General features: G+C 40.1%; 1 protein-coding gene and 1 pseudogene across 1 annotated transcript in view; one reads left to right on the forward strand and one right to left on the reverse strand.

Annotated features, from left to right (window-relative positions):
* Positions 1-12,614, forward strand: part of LOC137238431 (membrane-associated transporter protein-like) — a 1,095,627-nt gene that overhangs the window by 737,013 nt on the left and 346,000 nt on the right. The window lies entirely within an intron of this gene.
* On the reverse strand, positions 1,945-2,038 carry LOC137238981 (U6 spliceosomal RNA; annotated as a pseudogene).

Below are 12,614 nucleotides of genomic sequence, written 5' to 3' on the forward strand. Positions count from 1 at the left end.
TGGTTGCCACATCAGGTGCAAGTCCGTCTGATATGTAAGCACCTTCTAACGATTTTGTTAATTTTTCTATTTCTGCAGTGTACTGGTTAGCTGTTATACTGCGCTGTTGAATGTTTAGGAGTTTTGCTGTCAAAACCTCTACAGATTAACCTTTAATTGCTGAACTCAACTTTTGCCTTATTTCTAGTATTGAGTTTTCGGTGCTCAAAAGGTTTCTAGCTGTTCCCTTGAGCTTTGTTTTTATCATGGAGACTGCTATGGTCTCGTGAGTATCCTTAATTTGTTCTAGGATATCCAGTGCATCTAAGAAGCTATGTAAGTTCTCATGTTTACCATCAAACTCAGGCAGGATTGACGAAGCCGTTTTTAAGAATTCTACTGTGGTTTGAGCCATTTTGTCTTTTCTTGTTTGGTTGTTTGGCGTCTCTGTTAAACTTTCTTTTTGTTCCTGTTTTTCTTCTTCTTTTTGTTCTACTTTTGATTCTTCTTCTAAATCAGATGCTGACTCCAGAAGGAATGTGATATAGTCTATTTCTATTTCTTTCTTAAAACTCGTTGGTACTAGGAAGTCAATATCATATCTTGCCAGTGGGGACACCAATTTGTCTCTAATGCTGGAATAAATTTGATATGCTTGGTCTTTTCGATTGCTGTCGAGTTTACCATTTAACAGTTGAATTGTTTTTCCTATTTTGTTAAACGACTCAACTATTATTTTAAGATGCTTTACTACTGTTTCTGCCTTAATTTTTGTATTTTTATTAATACATTTGTAATATTTTTCTCCTATCGTTTTTTCTTCTATGAGTAGTTTAACGACATCTTCCCATTTGCCCATTGAAAATGGCAGTTAAAATTTTGTTAAGCCTTATCTAAACCGTCTGCGCGGCTAGCATATCGCTTTTTTAGGAATTTATTATGGGTTGAGTAGAGTTTCAGAAACAAACTTATGCAACTGACTACGCAAATTATTAGAAGCATGATTTTGATAGTATCTAGTGCTTCAGTATGGTCTACTACTTGGACTGAGTTTACAACGTTTGCCGTTGGTTTTTCTATTTTCGATTCTTCCCATCGTAAAAAAATAATATGAAGACAAAAAAAATTTTTTTTTGTGGTTTTTTTTTCTTTTTTTTTAATTTTTCCAATATTTTAATCTGTTCTTCCCATAAATTTTACTTCCCATCTATATATCTCTTCAGCTGCTGTTGCGAGTGGGTTCCTAACATTCCATATTGTTGGTTCCCCAGGCATCTCAATAAGTTTCCAATGACTTTTCAACCAAATCAGAGTTTTTTCCTCATCTAGAATTTTAATTTCATTTTAAAGGTCCTCAAATGGGCCTTTTACATAAGTTTTAATCTTTCTTGGTCTTTCCATAATTTAAAATTAATAGTTTTACAAAATTATATATATTTTTTTTCAACACCCTAATATTTACATTGTTGGATTCGGTTTTTTTATGTTTGTAACTATTGTTTCTTAATTCCTTAATTTCTTTTTTTTAGTTGAATTTTCTCTGCCTGATTAGTGCTTAAGTTTATTTTTTCATAGATCTTGGCTATAGATTTTCGTATGCCAAATTGCTCTCCTCCTCTTTTTCTTTTTAATTTGACCGGCTTTGGAACTTTAGGTTCCTCAATTTTTTGAATTTTGTTCCTCTTTCTATACTCTTCAATTGTTATTGGCTTAGGGCCTTGGTTTATTTTCCCGGGTGTTTTCTTTTCACCTTCTAGGAGATTTAAATTTCGTCTAGCTAGTTTATAAAAAATTTGGTCAAGCTGACTTTGATTTTGTATGTCCTCTTCTGGGAACATAATTCAATAAGCAGTAAAAAAATTTTTTTTTTTTTTTTTTAAATAATGGTTAAAGAAATGACTTCATACTTAAGCTAGTGTATTTATTATACTTATAATTATCATGCTCCTCTTGTTTATCACCATTGAAAATGTGGTACGCTTCACGAGATCAGTGTCATTCTTGCTCTGGGGCTATGCTAATATCGTTCCAATTTTAATGTATTTTCCGTTGAAGTAATTGCCACAATATGCTAATCTTCGTGTATTTTCCGTTGAAGTAATTGCCACAATATGCTAATCTTCGTGTATTTTCTGTTGACGTAATTGCCACAATATGTCAATCTTCGTGTATTTTCCGTTGAATCAATTGCCTCAATTTTTATTATTGGTGCCCAACTTTAACACCTTCTCTTTTTTTTTCTTGGCTAAGCCGCCTTCACAAATATTTAGACGGCGTCAAAATATACGTATGCGCAGCCGTGCGCAGCGAAGTGGAAGACACCAGCGAGCGACCACTGCCATCGTCGTCAACGATATTTGGTCAAACCAGTCAAGTACTATCACTCGGCAAACGCGGACGCGCTCCTTTTAAATAAATTTAATTAATACTTTGAATTTGTATTTAGTTTCAACACTTGTAAATACATCTCATTTAGAGTGGTTTAGTTATTAACATTGAAAGTCAAACTAAAAGTAAAAGAATTAGCACGATTAAAGTGAAATATTTATAACGTTTTAGAAAAAAAACTATTAAACCTTTTACTTAGTGAAGTGGAGTGTAGCGAAGAAAGACCAGGTGAGAACTGTTCATGGTCCTTCGCAGCCATCTTTGACCCACCCTAAAATTTTAAAACAAAAACATTTTTAATTAACTTTTAATCGAATTTTTTCGTCCAAAAAAAAAAAAAAAAAACAAACAAGTAAAAAATCCCAAATAAATCAGTGCAGTGAGTGCATACAAAAACACACGAGTTAAATAAAACTTAACAAAAGAATGACAGTGTGTGTTCAAAAATAGAGATACGACAAAAAAAAAACATATGACAAATATAAATTGAGAGAAACAAACATATACGAGTATACATAATTCAATATACATATATACATATTTATATACTGGAAAAAAAATAAAAAATACAAATTCAGAAAATTGCAAAAATTTTGGGAACATTTGTCAAAAAATATAATTGTAAAAAAAAAACCAAAAAGTGCTGGTGCTGGTTAAAAAACAAATATATACATATATACAATCGTATTTAAAAACACAAAAAAATTGCGGAAAAAATTTAAAATTTCAAAAAAAAGTTAGAAAATTTTTTTTTTTTTAAATTGTGGGCACACTCATCAAAAGTGCGAAAACACTTATCTACATATACTCACAAAATTTGCGAAATTATTTTGTGGTACACAAAAAAAAACAAAGAAATATAGATAAAAAAAAAAATTTTAAATCATCATTTTTACAAAGCCAAGCAGTAGCACCAACAGCCAGCTAAGCAGCATCCAACAACATCAAGCGACCAGGCAGTAACAACACAATAAGAAGCAGTATATACAAAAATTGGTGAGCAGGCAGTTTTTTTTATTTTCCATAAAAAAAAAAATACCAGAAAATAATACAACTTTTCTCCGCAAAGTTATATTATTTTTGTAAACTGCAAAAACATATATACACATCCACATATATACATGAATATTGCGGAAATTTTCTTACCGTTGGTTTTACTGCAACTTTTTGCAACCAAAAATTGGTAGAAAATATTCCGCTATACCAATAGGCAAAATCCGCCAATTATATATATGTATACATATTTCTAGTGGTATTTAACCAACAAAAAATTGCAGTTTACTTGCCTACTCAAACCCACTGTGCAAGAACAACATCGGCAAAAACTTCTTCTACAGCTGAGTTTACCCCGTTGTTCGCACAGAGCGTTGAACTTGTTGATACAGTTCAACTTCTTCCAAGTGATTTTTTCTTGCTTGCCAGCATATATAAAAAGTATAATATTCATACGTATGTACATACTTACATACATGTACAAATAATTTCAAGTTGCTTTTCCAGCAATCATACTTCTCCACTCAGAGAACATCATACGTGTTTACTCACACGTTCAAGTCGCTCTTCCAGCGACATTTTCCCAGCACATAGAGCTACATTAGCAGAGAGAGAGAGTTGTGTACTGCTGATCAAATTTCTCAACCTCTCTCATATTTGCAATTTTTTCATCTTTCTTTGCTGCACTCTCCCAACAGTGCAATCAAGCGCACTCAGCTTCACAAAGAAACGCGACATTAAAGCGACGAAGAAGCGAATCAAAACAAACTCTTCTGTTTGTAAACATAAACAGAGAAGCTCATCTGATTCACGTGCATACGTTCGCACAAACAAATATATATACATACGTTTGTATATTGCGCGTGTACATTTGTACTTATTCTGGCGTACAAAACTAAGTTTGAGATATTTTCGTCCCTATAGGAACTTTCAAAAAATATCCATACAAACTTCAAGTACATATTATTATTTTCTAATATATACATACTTTATATACCAGTAATTTACAAATACACGTTTATTTCCACACGTATATTTACACGTATATATAAGTGAAAAGTGTTTGTAATTTTTTTTTAATTTTATACCTTTTGTTTTTACAAAACAATATACATCCTATTAAATTCCGAATTTCGCGGATTTAAATCATTTAAGGAACGTCCCGTTGTCCGTGCTTGACTCTATTGTTCAAAAAAAAAAACACAAACACCGCTACTAATTTAAATATCCCTTTTTAAATTTCTGTGGCACGAAGAGTTTTCCATCTTCGAATTTTGCGAACGTGCTCTGAGCGGACACATACTTTATTCGGTTTTTTGGTGAAAACCCAAAAGCTTGCATAAAATGCCTCGCAGTCCCCCAAAAACGTCCGAAACCGGGACAAAACCAAAAGGTGGCCCAAAGGAAGAAACGGCAAGGAGATGTCAACATCCCCCCGGAAATCAAATCAGTTGACCCATCCGCGCAAAAGTTCATCGCGGAAAGTGACAATCTGATGAGATACTGTGCAAAATTCAACGAAGCACCGATTCAGGATCATACTGAATCGTATCTCATGATAAAGGACAAATCACTAGATGATTATTGGGCACGACTTCAATCGGTTTACGATCTGGTTTTTTCGAAACCAGACGAAAGTTTCCCTGAAGACTTCAAGAGTTCAGTGCAAGGCAAACAATGCGCCTGCCTTGATACGTATGAAGTGACTAAAGCAAAAATTGCCGATCAACTTTCATTGATCAAAATGATGGCAACGCCGAGTCCACCACCCCGCGTGGAACAACCCCCGGCTGAGGCAAATATTTACCTCAAAGTCCCAGCATGCGACACGGAGACCTTTTATGGTGGCTATGAAGAATGGCCCGCTTTTCGTGACATGTTCACAGCGGTGTACATTAACCACCCAAGGCTCTCCCGTGCTCAGAAATTGTACCATTTCCGGTACAAACACAAGGTAAAGCCGGCTCCATCGTCAAGCAATATGCGTTGAGCGATGATAACTTTGACCTTGCCTGGGAAGCTTTACGGTCACGATACGAAAACAAGCGTATCTTGGTTGACAACCAGATAAAATCCTTACTGACTCTTGCCACTATTCCATCCGAAAACAGTGAGCAACTTCAGAAATTGCAAAATACAATCAACAACTGCCTATCCGTCCTTCACTCGCAAGGAGTTACGACAGACAGTTGGGATCCGATTCTGGTGTACATTTGTTCATCAAAGCTCCCCGAAACAACACTGTCACTTGGGGAACAATCTCTCTCTTCTCCAAGAGATCTACCCTCATGGTCACAAATGAACGACTTTCTCACCTCGAGATACGAAGTCGTTGAAAGGGTCAATAGGCTTCAACCAAGCAAACAAAAGCCAGTCGCTCATCAAGATTCTGCGCAAAAGAGGTCCTTCAACAGGACGCAAACCCTTGTGGCAGAATCTAAAAAGGAAACTTGCCAATGTTGCAACTCCCCGCACCTTATTAGAGTCTGTCCACGTTTCAAGCGAATGTCTGTGCAAAACCGGACAAAATTCGTAAACCAAGCTAAGCTGTGTACAAACTGCCTTAGCAGCACTCATATCATCAATGAGTGCACGAGCAAGTGGTCATGTTCGACATGTCATCAACGGCATCACACGCTGTTGCATGCGAGCCCACAAGCTCCACGTTCCACCCCGCGAACGAATGCACCAAACGTGCAGCACACAACTGCTGAGTCAACATCTCCCGTTCGACAAACGCAGAATAGCTCCGATTCTAGCGAGCTACCGTGTTGTTCAAAACACGCACCGGTTCAATCATTGCATGCAGCCAATGATAACCAAATTCTTCTTCCTACTGCTATGGTCGCAGTCGAACACGAAGGGGAATTATTTCAACTAAGAGCCCTTATTGATCAGGGCTCGGAAAGAACTTTCATTTCCTCGAAAGTTAAAAAACGGTTGAAACTTCCATTCGAACATTCAAAGTTCGAAATCTCTGGCATGGGTGGACAAGTCGTACAAAAGTCCTCCAAGCTTTGTCCTTTGACACTGGTTGCATCCAAGGCCATGAAAAGGATAAAGGCTCATGCCATTGTGTTGCCGCAATTGACAACAAATCTGCCAACATCCACCATTAGTCGCAAAATCTGGCAGCAGTTCAAACTCCTTGAGCTCGCTGACCCCAGTTGCCACATACCAGGTCAGACTGACATGGTCTTTGCAGCGACATACTTCCACAAATTCTGCTGGAAGGTATAAAAAAGGTGTGCGGTAGCATACTCGCGCAACAAACCATTTTTGGTTGGATTCTCAGTGGTCCAATAACTGAAAATGTTGTGTCATTCTCGACGCAAGTCCAAGCGTCAAACAAGACCCTCAGTTCTCAACTGAGAAAATTTTGGGAAGAGGAGGAAATTCCACAACCTCCACAGATATCCCCCGAGGATCAAGCGTGTGAGCAGATATATGCAACAACCACGACACGTGCACCAAACGGTCGATACATTGTGCGACTTCCATTCAAGGAGGAGTTTCCTGAAAAACTCTCCCTCGGCAAATCCCGCCCGGCTGCTCTGCAACAGTTTTTCCATGGAGCGATCGCTTCAGAAAAAGGGGAGTTAGGTACAATGTACAACAATGTGTTGCAAGAATATCTCGACCTTGATCACATGGAATCTACCGACCCATGCGAAATAACTTCGAATGACAAGGTCTTCTCATTTTACTTGCCACATCATGCGGTAGTCAAACCAGATAAGGTCACCACCAAAGTTCGTGTGGTTTTCAACGCCTCTAAAAAATCTGAGTCAGGAAAATCCCTGAATGACGTGCTATACACTGGTCCAACTCTCCAACCAGATCTCATGCTACTAATTCTACAGTGGCGCATGCATAAGTATGTGTTCAATGGAGACATTGAAAAAATGTACCGTCAGATCCTTATACACGAGGACGACAAAGATTTTCAGCGAATCCTATTTCGCAAATCGGCCAACTCCAATGTTAGCGATTTCAATCTAAAAACGGTTACATTCGGCGTCAATTGTGCACCATATCTCGCTATTCGTACGTTGCATCAACTATCCGATGACACGAAAGCGACATTCCCGTTGGCTGCAACAATTCTCAAGACGCAAACGTATGTCGACGACATCCTATCCGGAAGTCATACCATCGATAACGCCACTGAATCACTCGTTCAAGTGATAAACGCCCTAAAATCAGCTGGTTTCATACTAAAGAAACTAACGGCTAATCACCCGGCCATATTAGAACAGTTTCCGAAGGAGGATCTTCTAGACTCGAACTTCTTAAAATTTGAGAGCACTTCCAATACCAAAACTCTTGGCATTCGATGGAATGCGCTCACGGACAAATTTTCATACACCATTCTGCCGGAACACACCCAAAATTCGGTCACAAAGCGACAAATTTTATCTTCTGTTGCAAAACTTTTTAACCCGGATGGCTGTCGCCAGTTATGATCCAGGCCAAGATGCTTCTCCAAGATATCTGGCTGGATGGCAGCGATTGGGATGAAAGCGCCAAACCCGCAACATTATCAAAATGGCAACATTTCTCAGAAAATCTGCCAGCCATTTGCCACATCGAAATCCCTCGATGGGTTAATGTCGTTCCAGGGCAAGACACCAAAATCCACGGGTTCTGTGATGCCTCGGAAAAAGCATATTGCGCAGCGATTTACATCCGCACACATGTGGGCAACCAAATAAAATCTTCTCTCAAAGTTGCCCCCATTAAAACTGTAAGCTTACCCCGCTTAGAGCTATGTGGTGCAGTCCTACTCGCAAAACTGGCTTCAACTGTTCGAAAACAGATCGACTTACAAGCATGCAACATAATCTTATGGTCAGATTCTGAGATTGTACTAGCCTGGCTAGAAAAATCTCCATCGACCTGGAAGACTTATGTGGCCAACCGTACCTCTCAAATTCGAGAATATCTTCCCAGCGGCACCTGGCGCCATGTGTCTAGCCAAGACAACCCGGCTGATCTTGGCACACGTGGTTGCAAGCCGCATGATTTGATAGGCTCTTCACTTTGGTGGCACGGACCACAATGGCTTTCTTGCCACATTTCAGCATGGCCAAAGCCGAAAGCAGGTAGCGCTTCTCCACCCGAGAAACGCAAGGTCGAAGCATATCACGCACTCGAGGAAGAGGACGATATTCTCCAACGCTTCTCCTCATACTCTCAAGCTCTACGTGTGATTGCATACGTGTTCCGCTTTGCGAACAATGCCTGCAACAAATCCGAATCGGTGGCAACAACACATAATCCCCATCTGACGTACAAAGAGTTGCAACATGTGAAAACGCGGCTTGTGGCAATGGCACAATCTCGCCATTTCGGTGCGGAAAAGAGCGCCTTACAAAACAAAATGCCAATAAGCAAAAAGAGTTCCCTTCTGGCTCTTGATCCATTTCTGGATGGATACGGACTCCTACGTATCGGTGGCCGGTTGGAACATTCTACAATGCAAAACAACGAGAAGCATCCAGTAATCCTTCCTCCGGATTCAAGGCTCTGCCAGTTGTATCTGGAGTTTTTACACCGCCTACTTCTTCATGCAGAAATGCGGTTAATGCTCCAAATGGTGAGGCAAGAGTACTACGTACCAAAACTAAAGCTTCTTATAAAGAAATGCATTTTTCAATGCAAATCTTGCACGCTTTTCAAACAGAAAACGCGCACGCAAATAATGGCAGCTCTACCACCTGAGCGCTGCAATTTCTCACTCCCCTTTTCCACAACAGGTGTAGACTTTGCAGGTCCATTCCAAATAAAAGCATTGGTTCTGGGGTCGACCACTATCATAAAAGGGTACGTGGCTGTATTCGTCTGTTTTTCCACAAAGGAAGTACACCTCGAGCTATGCTCGGACCTTACTACTGAAGCCTTTCGCGCAGCATTCGCCCGATTCGTTGGCAGACGAGGTTATCCCTCAAAAATGATGAGCGACAATGGTAAAACGTTCATTGGCGCTCAGCGCGCACTCGAACGCGACTTCGTTAAATTTCTTAACGAATGCTCTGCGGACATTGTGCAGAAATATGCCCCTCAGGGAAAAAACTGGCAGTATATTCCACCCAGCGCCCCTCATATGGGCGGCTTGTGGGAATCTGCAGTAAAAAGTTTTAAAACCCACCTCAAAAAAACCGCTGCATCCCACAAGTTTACTTTCGAAGAATTCACGACGCTGTTGGTGCGTATTGAAGCAGTTCTCAATTCGAGGCCTCTCACCTCACTATCCCAGGTCCCAGCTGACTTCACAGCGCTCACTCCGGGTCACTTCCTTCGAGGTGCACCGCTATTAGCAATTCCTGAGCCAAACGCGGAAGACCTCTCCTGGATAAATCGATGGGAAAAGCTCAAATCGCTTCATCACCAATTCAGTCGAGGCTGGAAAGAGGATTATTTGAGGGACCTTCAGAAAGGCTATAAATGGCAAACGCCACAGCGAAATCCTCAACCAGGCGACCTCGTCGTAAATAAAGAAAATTCACTCCCACCCACCGAGTGGCGTCTGGGACGAATCGAGAACGTTCGCCTCGGATCTGACAACCATGTTCGGGTTGTAGAGGTTCGCACCCAAAATGGGCTTGTCATGCGCCCTTAGTTAAACTGGGCTTTCTTCCAATGGAGCACTCTTCGAGTACAGCGCTCTAACTTATATACGTTTCCCCTGTATAATTAAATTTCCATATCATCCGCTGTATCCAACTACTTCTCGTTTCTCTCTCTGCTCTTATGCTTTCAGGTCGACACCATCATGGCATCTCGACCAGCATGTCCACTGGCTCCCACAGCAGAGACCGATAACTGCCTCCAGTGTCGGCTGTGCCACCGCTACCACGCGCTGCGGACCTGCCCGGCTTTTGAGGCGATGCGGCCACCGCAGCGTGCTACCGTGGCCAGGGCACAGGGCTATTGCTATAATTGCTTGGCCCTCACGCATACAACGGGTGAATGCGACTCCCGAGGGTCGTGCAAAATGTGCGGTCTGGCGCATCACACCCTCCTGCATAATGGACCGAAAAGTCAACGTGGTCAAGGAAAGGTCCCAACACAGCAAGCATCCCGGAAGCCGAAACCCAGGCCGAAAAAGAAGAATGAAGAGAGAAAGTCCACCTGCGCCCGTAGGGCACAAAAGGCGCACCCTGCGACCAAACCCGCAGCAACCCCAAAACCAAAACGGACGGTCAAGCGCACGATCGCGCGCACCCCAGACGGCCTGCAAACGGCGCAAGGCCAACGGCGCAATACCAGTCGCGCTTTGGATACCACCATCCGCGCCTTGCAGGAGCTGCAGAAGGTGGTTACGAGCACCTCCCTGCAGGGCGGGCAGGATGTCTAAGCCGCCTTCACAAATATTTAGACGGCGTCAAAATATACGTATGTGCAGCCGTGCGCGGCGAAGTGGAAGACACCAACGAGCGACCACTGCCATCGTCGTCAACGATATTTGGTCAAACCAGTCAAGTACTATCACTCGGCAAACGCGGACGCGCTCCTTTTATATAAATTTAATTAATACTTTGAATTTGTATTTAGTTTCAACACTTGTAAATACATCTCATTTAGAGTGGTTTAGTTATTAACATTGAAAGTCAAACTAAAAGTAAAAGAATTAGCACGATTAAAGTGAAATATTTATAACGTTTTAGAAAAAAAACTATTAAACCTTTTATTTAGTGAAGTGGAGTGTAGCGAAGAAAGACCAGGTGAGAATTGTTCATTTCTTTTTACAAGGCTTAGGCTGTAATCAGCCAGAAAAATCCTGCCGGCTATGACATTAGGCTGAAAAATCAGCCAGTAGCATCATAGGCAGGATCGCCATGTAGAAAGGTCCCTAACGCAAGTAAAACAAAGAAGACTTCACTGCTTGAATTATGAATGTCGAATTGTCTTTATTCAAATAATTCAACCTATTTATATTAGATTATTCTAAACATATTCTTACATATCTATTTACATTTAAGCTTACATACTTACATACATAACTACCTTAAACATACATACTTACATACCTACATACTACTCGGCACAAAATAAGTACCTACATATATGAGCTGCAAATTGCTAACCTTGCAAGTTGCAGGAATGCAAATTGCTGGGATTCAAATTCGTTTGGTTGTGTGTTGTACACGTCTGTTTATTAATGGCTGTGTCAGCATTAATTCTCAAATGCATTTTTATGTGTTGATGAACATTTAGACTATTTTTGTAGCAGGTTAGAATATTAGACTGATTTAAATATTTTGGATTAAATTGAATTGTTGGCTGCTTACACTACAATAGAAATCCTGACGAGGATTTAATGTGTATGTGTATATGCAGCACAGATAGAAATCCTGAAAGGTTCTAGTGTGTACAAAGTGATATCAAACACAGATAGAAATCCTGACGAGGATTTAATGTGTCTACAGTGATGTGCAATGCAGAGAAGAGAAATCGTCTGCAAATATTTAATGTGTCTAAAGGGTGTATTGGACACAGATAGAAATATTTTCTGAAAACTTAGCGTGTCTAAAAAAAGTTTAAAACGCAGATGTAATCCCGATGTGATATAGTGTGTCCACCTCGAGATTTGAACTACAAATCGAATTCCTGTGGATTTAATGTGTGTAATTCTAGAAATTTGAACCACAGATAGAAATCCCGACGAGGATTTAATGTGTATACCTAGTGATGTGAAACACAGATAGAAATCCTGACGAGGATTTAATGTGTATACAAGGTGAAAGTGAACGCTGATGAGTATCCCCGAGTAGCCAACCAGGGTATCTTTCCCAACAATAGAAATAAATTTTGTATATTCAACTTGACGTGGAAAACATACAATTTAAAGTATTTATTAAGAAAAAAGTGATAAAAATACAGCTATATAATATAAAGCGATCAGTATAAATTATGATGAAGCCACTAGCCACCCAACATAGTGATACTTTTTTGGCTTTTGGTATTATTTCAGCTCGCAAACTGATTACTAAAGTGAATTCTGTGATAGACAAGCTAAGGCTATCAACCAAGAGAAAATATGGTTCCTGACTAGGAAGTTTTGTCAACGTATGTGACGACGAGGGGTACAATACAGTGCAGTGATGAATGTGAAAAAAAACTAATAAAAATTCACTGACTGTCTGCCTTGAGCAGTGTCGAGTAACCCTTACCACTGGTGGGGGGAATTACCCGATCGTCAAAAGGCGATTGGTGTGTTTAAAAAACACGAAATTTAGCAATTTCACTTG

This window comes from Eurosta solidaginis, chromosome 1 (assembly GCF_040869045.1).
Source record: "Eurosta solidaginis isolate ZX-2024a chromosome 1, ASM4086904v1, whole genome shotgun sequence".
Lineage (NCBI taxonomy): Eukaryota > Metazoa > Arthropoda > Insecta > Diptera > Tephritidae > Eurosta > Eurosta solidaginis.